The 10,805-nt window shown below is 43.8% G+C and overlaps 1 pseudogene; it reads left to right on the top strand.

The window, feature by feature from the left end:
* Window positions 1-282: 282 nt before the first annotated feature.
* On the top strand, window positions 283-2,309 carry LOC106800275 (uncharacterized; annotated as a pseudogene).
* Window positions 2,310-10,805: the final 8,496 nt, after the last annotated feature.

The following is a 10,805-nucleotide window of genomic DNA, read 5'->3' on the forward strand; positions in this document are numbered from 1 at the left end:
AGACTCCAGGAGGGGCACCTGGCTCGGGGCTATCTCCTGTTGGCCAGCATGGTATTTCTTTCAAGCCATCTCTTGAGATTGAGCCACCAGAGTGGTGCTGACAAGCTGACTCAAATGGTTTATATACACAGCCTTGCCGCCGCCGGTGCCGCCGCCGCCCCTGGAAACACACACACACACACCCCGACAAGACACACAGACAGACAGGCACACACACAGTCACACACTCGCTCGTAGGGGCCCAGGTGAGGCTGGGGAATTCCATCATGGACCTGGCCAGGCCGACCCCAGACTGGGTGCAGCACACCCCCCTGTTGCGCACCAGATGGAGCTGGGTTGGCGCGCTCCGGGAAGACGAGAGTCATGTGATAACCAGCTCACCAATCAGAGGTGAAGACTTGACCGGCCCCGCCCACCCTCCTGGCTCCACCGGCCCCGGGCTCAACCCAGGCAGCGTCTGTAGCCGAACTCTCCTGTCTCTCAACGAGAAGCTGGCACGATGGCCACCCAGTCGTGCTGGGAGAAGGAGCAGCAGCCACAGCAGGGTGAGGTGCCCCCAGAGCCCAAGAGCAAGGTAGCCCCTGCCCCTGGCCAAGCCCGCGGCACCGGCAATCCCGGTGCTTCGGTTCCCGCAGCCTCCAGCGACCCGTGTCCGCCGGGTGGCGGCGCCCCGCGCGGTGGTGCAGCAGGTTCCTCCTCCTGTGCCACGGCCTCCGCCGGCGCCATTTCCGTCACTGCTGAGGACCCGTGGCTGCCCTCCATGGACTGTGTGCAGGAGAGGGGGCCCTCCGACCTCCAGGGCGGCCAGAGTCCCCATGCAGGGCCGAGCTGTGTGGTGCCTGAGGCAGGCCAAGGTATCCAGTCCGTGCGCACGGGCAGCACGGCGGCCATGGGGCAAGCCACGAGGGTCGCTGGCCGGGCCAGCCGGCCTCCGACCCACACCACGAGCCCAGGCGACGGCCGTGGGAGGAAGCAGCCCAGCCGCGAGGAGGCTGCCCAGGCTCAGAAGCCTCCAGAGCGCTGTCTGTTTCCTGGGGCTCCCGGGCCTCGGTGGTCTGAGCCTTTGCCGCAGTCTTCTCCAGAGTCTCAGCCCAGCAGCAGCGGCCGTTCTCGGGCTTCTCCGCGGAGTCACGCATCCCCGCTGGGCCCTGCTCTGCGCAGCCGCACCACCGCGCCAGGCCCTGCTCTCCGCAGCCGCACCACCGCGCCAGGCCCTGCTCTCCGCAGCCGCACCACCGCGCCAGGCCCTGCTCTCCGCAGCCGCACCACCGCGCCAGGCCCTGCTCTCCGCAGCCGCACCACCGCGCCAGGCCCTGCTCTCCGCAGCCGCACCAGCCCGCCAGGCCCTGCTCTCCGCAGCCGCACCACCGCGCCAGGCCCTGCTCTCCGCAGCCGCACCACCGCGCCAGGCCCTGCTCTCCGCAGCCGCACCAGCCCGCCAGGCCCTGCTCTCCGCAGCCGTGCATCTGAGCCACGTCCTGCTCTCCGCCGCTGTGCACCCGCGCCAGGCCCTGCTGTCCGCCGTCGCCGTGCATCCCAGCCAGCCCCTGCCCTCAGCCGCCCTGCCCCCGCGCCTGGCCCCGCTGCCCCCCGCCCTGCGTCCGCGCCAGGCCCTGCTCTCCGCCGTTGCAGTGCTTCCACGCCAGGCCCTGCCGTCCGCCGCCCTGCTTCTGAGTCAGGCCCTGCCCTCCGCAGTCGCGCGATCCGGGCCAGGCCCTGCCCTCCCACGCCGCGCATCCGGACCAGGCCCTGCCCTCCACAGCAGCAGCACGACTCCAGGCTTTGTCCCTCGGCGCCGCGCCCCGCAGAGAAGATCAGCCCCTAGCAGCCGCCCCTCGCTGCCTGGGCCTGTTGGCCAGAGTCCTCCTCCTTCCCTGGGTTTGCCTTTCAAGGCTTGTCCACCGGAGCAGCTCAAGCTCTCCTGATCCTGAGGTCCCAAGCCTTGCTGCCCAGCCCCGTTGGCGTGCAGTCCGAATGCGCCTCCTCACCCTCACCTCCTGGTAGGTTCTTTCCTTTACGTGCGCAGTGTGGTGAGAGCTTCTCCTCTTCCTCTTCCTCCTCCTGCTCCCCCTCCTCCCCCTTTCCCCGGGTCTCCTGGTCAGAGCCCCTCCTCCTCCCCACTAATTTTCTGGCCAGAGCTCCTCGTCCTCCTGCCCTAAGTTTTGTGGCCTGGCCTCCATCTCCACCCCTAGCCCTGATAGCCTCAGGCGCGCCTGCTGCCGCAGCTGGATGCCCTGAGCCCTGCCTCTCCAGGAGAGCAGGCTGAAATAGGGAGCACGCCTCGCCCCCCCATACCTCCTGTGCTGTGACCCTCCATGAGCATCCTCATAAGACCCACGAAAGGAATCAACGTCCACCCACTGCCCTGAATGGGCTGCCTGCTCCGCAGTTACCTGTGAGGTTTCCAAGAGTTCTGTGAGCCCGCAACCAATGTCAGGAGCAGTTTTAAAGCTGTTTGGAGAGGCAGTTTTGAAGCCTCTCTTCCCCATAAGCTAGCACTTACCTGCCGTTGGCCCTTGATTCCAGGCCCCCTTCTCCCTCAAAAAGGCCTGCCTTTGCCCCTGAGTTGAAATTTCCTTTTCGCAAGTTGCCTTTATATGACGAAATTTTTGAATGAATGAAATAAAAATGGCGATTTCGTTTTAAAAATGTAGCATTTTGTTCTTGTCCAAACAAACTGTTATCCTATGTCTTATTTAGAGGATTAAAGAAAATTGTTAGCATGCTAACTGACTCTTTGGAAGGGAGGGGAATAAAATAACTATCCTGGCAATCATATAATCCCACTGTCTAAAATGGAGTTCTGTCCAGGAAATTGCCATTTATATGCAATATACCCTCTTAGCATAGGTGATTTACAACTTGGACAAGAAAAGGGGCGGGGTTTAACCCAAGGCTGCTGGAGAAAGAGACAGTGATGGAGACATCCAGGGTCAGGAAAGAAGCAGTACATGACCCTGTGAGTGTGTGTGTGTGGTGGTGCCGGCGGGCGGGGGTGGGGGTTGGGATACTTCCTCCCAGATGGGAGTAGGGAATGGGAGTAGGGAATGCTGGAAGGAAGACTCAGGATCAGAAAGGGGGAGAACAGCAGGAGTCAGGAGCCTAAGGGGGACGGTCTCAGTTTTTAAAGGAGGGAAAAATGTATATGTTGGGAACAGGGGCTCCGGAGGTCTGTGGGGGGGACGGGAAGGTCTGGGAGGGTGATTCGAGGTGAATGATTGATGTGAAAATGGTCAGATATTCGGTGAAAAAATGTTAGCGGATAATCCCATTTAAAAAAATAATTCCTGGGTGGTGTGGTGGTGATCTGCGCCTTCTGCTTTGGCGCCCGGGGTTCACAGGTTCAGATCTCAGGCACGGACCTACACCACTGGTCAAGCCATGCTGTGGAGGCCTTCCACATACAAAATGGAGGAAGATTGGCACAGATGTTAGCTCAGGGCCAATCTTCCTCACCAAAAAGTAATAATAATAATAACAGTTACTCTCTTTTTTCTCAGTCAGTCTAGCTAAAGCTTTACCAATTTTATCTTTTCAAAAAAAATTAGCTCTTAAGTTTTGTTAATCCTTTCTATTGTTTTTCTGTTCTCTATTCCGTTTATCTCCTCTATGATCTTTATTCTTTCTTTCCTTCTGCCTAACTTTGGGCTTAATTTGTTCTTTTTCTACTTCCTTGTGGTTTAAATTTAGGTTGTTCATTTGAGATCTTTCTAATTTGTTAATATATGCGTTTATCTCTATAAACTTCCCTCTCAGAACTGCTTTGGCAGCATCCGATAGGTTTTGGTGTGTGGTGTTTCAATGTTAATTTGGTTTTTTTTGTTTTTTTTTTTAATTTTTTGTTTATTGCAGTAACATTGGTTTATAACATTGTATAAATTTCAGGTGTACATCATTATACTTCTATTTCTGCACAGATTTGAGATATATTTTTATTTCCCTTTTGATTTCTTCTTTGACTCATTGTTCAAAAGTGTATTATTTAGTTTTCACATATTTGTAGATTTTCCAGCTTTCTTCTTGTTTTTGATTTCTAGTTTCATAACATTGTGTTTGGACAAGATAGTTGGTATGATTTTTTTTTTAATTTATTTATTTTCCCCCAAAGCCCCAGTAGATAGTTGTATGACATAGTTGCACATCCTTCTAGTTGCTGTATGTGGGATGCGGCCTCAGCATGGCCCGAGAAGCGGTGCGTCGGTGCGCACCCGGGATCCGAACCCAGGCCCCCAGCAGTGGAGTGCGTACACTTAACCGCTAAGCCACGGGGCCGGCCCAGTTGGTATGATTTTAATCTTCCTAAATTTGCTAAGACTTTTTTTGTGTCTGATCATATCATCTATCCTGGAGAATGTTCTGGTGCACTTGAGAGGAATTTATATTCTGCTGCTATTGGATGGAATGTTCTATATATGTCTGTTAGGTCCTTTTGGTCTATACTATGGTTCAAGTCCAAAGTTTCCTTGTTGATTTTCTGTCTTGATGATTTATCCATGGCTGAAAGTAGGATATTAAATTCCCCTACTACTATTGTATTGTTTTCCATTTCTCCCCTCAGATCTATTAGTATTTGCTTAGTATATTTGGATGCTCCAATGTTGGGTGTGTATATATTTACAATTGTTATATCTTCTTAATGTATTGACCACTTTATCACTATATAATGACCTTCTTTATCTCTTGTTACTATTTTTGGCACAAAGTCTATTTTATCTGATATAAGTATGGCTACCCCTGCTTTCTTTTGGTCCCACTTGTGTGGAATATCTTCTTCCATCCCTTCACTTTGAGCCTATGTGTGTCTTTTTTTTATTGAGGTATAATTGACATATAACATTATTTTAGTTTCAGGTGTACAACATAATGATTTGATATTTGTATATATTGCAAAATGATCACCACAATACATCTAGTTAACATCCATCACCATACATAGTTAAAATTTTTTTTTTTCTTGTGATGAGGACTTTTAAGATCTACTCTCTTAGCAAGTTTCAAATATGCCTATGTGTGTCCTTAAAGCTGAAATGAGTCTCTTGTAGGCAGCATATAGTTGGTTCTTGTTTTTTTAATTCATCCAGCCATGTTTTGCCTTTTGATTGGTGAATTCAGTCCATTTACATTTAGAGTGATTATTGATATGTGAGTACTTACTACTGCCATCTTATTGATTTCTTTCTGGTTGTTTTTTATTTCCATTTTTTCTTTTTCCCTCTGTTTCTTTCTACCTCTGTAAATTGGTGATTCTTCATAATGGTATGCTCTGTTTCCCCTTTTTTTATGTTTCATGAATCTACTTTAGATTTTTGCTTTGTGGTTACCATAAGGCTTACATAAAACATCTCAGAGATAAAATGGTCCATTTTATCTGGATAGCAATTATCTACATTCACCTTTGAAGGCTTTACCCTTTTATTCCTCCCCTTTTATATTTTTGATGTTACAATTTACCTCTTTTTATGCTGTGCATTGATTAACAAATTATAGTAGCTATAGTAATTTTTAATACTCTCTTACTTTAACCTTTATACTATAAAGTGCGTAATATAACATCCCATTATATAATTGGACTTTTCTAAATCTGACTATATATTTTTCACCTTTACCAGTGTATTATATACTTTCATATGCTTTCATGTCCCTGATTATCATCTTTTCATTTCAACTTGAAGAACTCCTTTCAGCATTTCTTGCAAGGCAGAACTAGTGGTGATGAACTCCCTCAGCTTTTGTTTGTTTGGGAAAGTCTTTATTTCTCCTTTATATCTGAAGGATAATTTTGCTGGATAGAGTATTCTTGGCTGGCAGTTTCTATCTTTCAGCACTTCAAATATGTCATTCCACTCTCTCTTGGCCTATAGGGTTTCTGCTGAGAAATCCACTGATAGCCAAATGGGGGTTCCTTTGTAGGTTACACTCTTTTTTTCCCTATTCTTTCTTTACCATTGAATTTTGATAGTTTCATTATAATGTGTCTTGGAGAAGGTCTTTTGGCCTTGAGATAATAGAGTGATCTATTAGCTTCTTGGACTTGGATGTCCAAGTCTTTTCCAGGCTTGGGAAGTTTTCAGCTATTATTTCTTTAACTAAATTTTCTGCCTTCTTCTCCCTCTCTTCTCCTTCTGGAACTCTGATTATTCAGATGTTCGCCCTTTTGATTGAATCTCATAGATCATATAGGCTTTCTTCACTCATTTTTATTTTTTTCTCTTTGTTTAGCTATAAATGTGTTATTTCAAAATTCCTATCCTCTAAGTCATTTATTCTATCTTCCATCTTCTCTACTCGACTGCAGATACACTCCATTGTATTTTCTTCTCATTAATTGAATTCTTCAGCTCCTGAATTTCTGTTTGATTCTTTTTTATAGTTTCAGTCTATTTTATAAAGAACTCATTTTGTTCATGTATCTTTTTCATAATCTCATTGATCTGTCTTGATGAGTTTTCTTGTAGCTAGTTGAGTTTCTTCAATACTGCTATTTTGAATTGCTTATCAACTAGATGCAGTATTCTAAGTCTTTGGACTCAGTTGTTGGAGAATTATTGATACCTTTTTGCAATGGCATATTTCTTTGATTTTTAAAGTTCTTTGTATTTCTGAGTTGCTGCTTTTGCATTTGAAGCATCTTGACTGGTTATCTTCAGATGGGGGACTGTTTGTTGGTGCTGCTTCTCTGGAGATCCAAGGTTTATAATGGATAGACCTGCTCCACTCCTCTTGCTCCCTCTGTGGCAGAATTCTTAACCTTTGTGTTTTCTCTTATAACTTACGAGGCTGGCTGCAGGAAACCTCTCCTGTTTTCCAGAAGGTGGCGCTGTAGTTCCAATTGGTGGTTTCTGCCTTGCTCACAGAGCCTGAACCTTTTTTCTGAGAGGCTTGGATTATCTGACCTGCTCTCATTGCCACTGGGGAGTGCCCACAGGAGCCAGCCACAAAGTCAGGGGGAGGTGTGGGTTTAGCCTTTGGGGTTTGGGGGTACCCATGGGCCTGGTGGGGAGAGCACTGAGTGGTGGTACTTCCAGAGGCTTGTGAGCAAATTGCTGCCAAAGTCCTGAAGAAGACAGCAGAAACCATGTTCCTTTAATGTCCTTTGACATTCTTATCTGCTTCCTTCCCTTTCTCCTTCCTCCCACTAGTCATGGAGGTCCCTCCTCAGAAATAACGGTGCTGCTAGAGAGAAATAGGTTTCTCCAGCTGCAATGTACACAGCTGGGATATCAGGGCAGTCACTCACTGCTTTACTTTCCATTCCTCCATGGGAGAGGTTGCCACTTTCCACCTCCTCTCCTCCACCGCTGCCACTGCTAGACAGCTTAGCCCCTTGCAGTGTCACCCTGGGGTGGGGGTGGCTATGGTGAGTTCCTCCCTATACTCTGTGTCCAAACTCATCTTGCTTCAATGGCTTACTGGAATCTCCCCTCAGGTGGCTGGAATTCTAAAAATTCTCTCTCGTGTATGGGTATCTGCCCAGGTTTGCAGTCTCCAGGTCCCCCCCCACACAATGGCAAGTGGAGGTGGGCAAGTTTGCCAACTTCCTTGGATCACCAGCCCTTACCAAAGTCTTTTTTATTTATCTTCGGATGCACTGGTGGGCAAGAATCCTCCCAGGTCCCTGGTTGTAAGGTGCTGAGGCACTTTTGATCAGTTATGGATTTCTAATTAGTTGTTTTAAAAAGCGGAGAGAAAAGAGGAAAAATTTACACTGTCATGACACTCACATTACCTCTAGTTGGGTAATTTAATATACCTCTTTCAACAATGGATATATCATCCAGACAGAAAATCTATAATTAAACGTTAGACTTAAACTACACAATAAATCAGATGTACCTAACAGACATTTACAGAACATTCCATCCAACAGCAGCAGAATATACATTCTTCTAAAACACACAAGAAACATTCTCCAGGATAAATCATATGTTAGGCTGTGAAAAAGTCTTAATAAATTTAAGATGATTGAAATCATATTAAGCATCTTTTCCAACCACAATGGTAGGAACCTAGAAATCAATTGCAAGAAAACCAGGGAAAATTCACAAATATGTGAAGATTAAACAACATGCTACTGAACAACCTATAGGTCAAAGAAGAAATAAAAAGAGAAGTCAAAAAAAAATATCTTCAGACAAAAAGAAAGGAAACACAACACATTAGCTCTTATAGGATATGGCAAAAGCAGTTCTAAGAGGGAAGTTTATAGTGATAAACACCTACATTAAGAAAAAAGAAAGCTCACAAATAAAAAACCTAACTTTACATTTCAAGGAACTAGAAAAAGAATAAGCTAAGCCCAAAGTTAGTAAAAGGAAGGAAATAATAAAAATCAGAGTGGAAATAAATGAAATAGAGACTAAAAAGGCAATAGAAAAGATCAATGAACTAAGAACTGGTGTTTTGAAAAGATAAACAAAATTGACAAATCTTTAGGTAAACTTACCAAGAAAAAAAGAGAGAGGACTCAAATAAATAAAATTATAAATGAAAGAGGAGATATGACAACTGACACCACACAAATAAAAAGGATCATAAGAGATTACTATAAATAATTACATGCCAACAAATTGAACAACCTAGAAGAAATGAATAAGTTCCTAGAAACATACAATCTACCAATACTGAATCATGAAGAAATAGAAAATATGAACAGACCAATTTCTAGTAAGGAGATGGAATCAGTAAACAATAACCTCCCAAGAAAGAAAAGTCCAGGACCAGAAGTCTTCACTGATGAATTCTACCAAACATTTAAAGAATTAATACCAATCGTTCTCAAACTCTTCCAAAAAAATTAAAGAGGAAGGAACACTTCCAAACTCATTTTATGAAGCGAGCATTACCCTGATACCAAAGCTAGACAAAGACACTACAAGAAAAGAAAATTAGAGGCCAATATCCCTGTTGAACATAAAAGCAAAAATCCTCAACAAAATATTATCAAATTGAATTCAGTAGTACATTAAAAGGATCATACTCCATGATTAAGTGGGATTTATCCATGGGATGCAAGGATGTTTCAACACCCACAGATCAATCAATGTGATACACCACATTAACAAAATGAAAGATAAAAATTATATGATCATCTCAATAGATGCCGAAAGAGCATTTGACAAAATTCAGCATCCTTTTGCAATAAAAGTTCTCAACAAATTAGGTATAGAAGGAATGTACGTCAACATAATAAAGGCCATATAAGACAAGCCCACATATAATATCATACTCAATGATGAAAAGCTAAAAGCTTTTCATCTAAGATCAGGAACAAGAGAAGGGTGCTCATCTTCACCAATTTTATTCAACATAGTAGTGGAAATCTTAGCCAGAACAATTAGAATAAATAAATAAATAAAGGCATCCAAATTGGGAAGGAAGCAGTAAAATTATCTCTTTTTGCAGATGATACGATATTATATACAAAAAACCCTAGAGACCTCACCAAAAATCTGTTAGAACTAATCAATGAATTCAGTAAAGTTGCAGGATACAAAATTAACAAACAAAAATCAGTTGCATTTCTGTACACTAACTATGAATAATCAGAAAGATAAATTAAGAAAACAATCCCATTTACAATTGCACCAAAAAGAATAAAATACTTAGAAATAAATTTAACCAAGGGGGTGAATGCTGTATACACTGAAAACTAATAAGACATTGATGAAAGAAATTGAAGAAGACACTAAAAAGTGGAAAAGTATTCCATTTTTATAGATTGGAAGAATTAATATTGTTACAATGTCTATACTACCCACAGCAATCTCCAGATTCAATGCAATCCCTATCAAAATTTCAAGGGCATTTTTAACAGAAATAGAAAAAGTAATCCTAAAATTTGTATGGAACCACAAAAGATCCTAAATATCCAAATCAATCTTGAGAAATAAGAACAAAGCTGGAAGCATCACACTTCCTGATTTCTAACTATATTACAAAACTACAGTAATCAAAACAGTATGGCATAAAAACAGACACATAGATCAACGGAACAAAGTAGAGAGTTCAGAAATAAGTCCACGCATATATGGTCAATTAACTTACAACAGAGGAGCCAAGAATATACAATGGGGAAAGGATGGTCTCTTCAATAAATGATGTTGGGAAAACTGGGTAGCCATATGGAAAAGAATGAAACTGGACCCCTATCTTACACCATACACAAAAATCATCTCAAAACGGATCAAGGACTTGAATGTAAGTCCTGAAATTGTAAAACTCTAAGAAGAAAACACAGGGGGTTAGTTCCTTGACATTGGTCTTGGCAATGATTTTTTGGATTTGACACCAAAAGCCAAGGCCACAAAAGCAAAAATAAACATATGAGACTACACCAAACTAAAAAGCTTCTGCTTAGCAAGAGAAACCATCAACAAAATGAAAAGGCAACCTATGGAAGTCTGTATGGAATGGGATAAAATATTTGCAAACTGCATATCTGATAAGGTGTTAATACCCAAAATATACAAGGAACTCATACAACTCAATAACAAAAAACCAAATAACCCAAATTAAAAATGGGCAAAGGACCTGAATAGACATTTTTCCAAAGAATACATACAAATGGCCAACAGGTACATGAAAAGGTGCTCCTCATCACTAATCATCAGGGAAATGCAAATCAAAACCACAACTGATATCACCTCACACCTGTCAGATGGCTATCATCAAAAAGACAAGAGATAAGAAATGCCAGTGAGAATGCAGAGAAAAAGGAACTCTTGTACATTGTTGGTGGGAATGTAAATTGGTGCAGCCACTATGGAATACAGTATGGAGATTCCTCAAGAAATTAAAAATAGAAC

The sequence above is a fragment of the Ceratotherium simum genome, chromosome X, assembly GCF_057802395.1.
Source record: "Ceratotherium simum simum isolate JZ-2026a chromosome X, ASM5780239v1, whole genome shotgun sequence".
Lineage (NCBI taxonomy): Eukaryota > Metazoa > Chordata > Mammalia > Perissodactyla > Rhinocerotidae > Ceratotherium > Ceratotherium simum.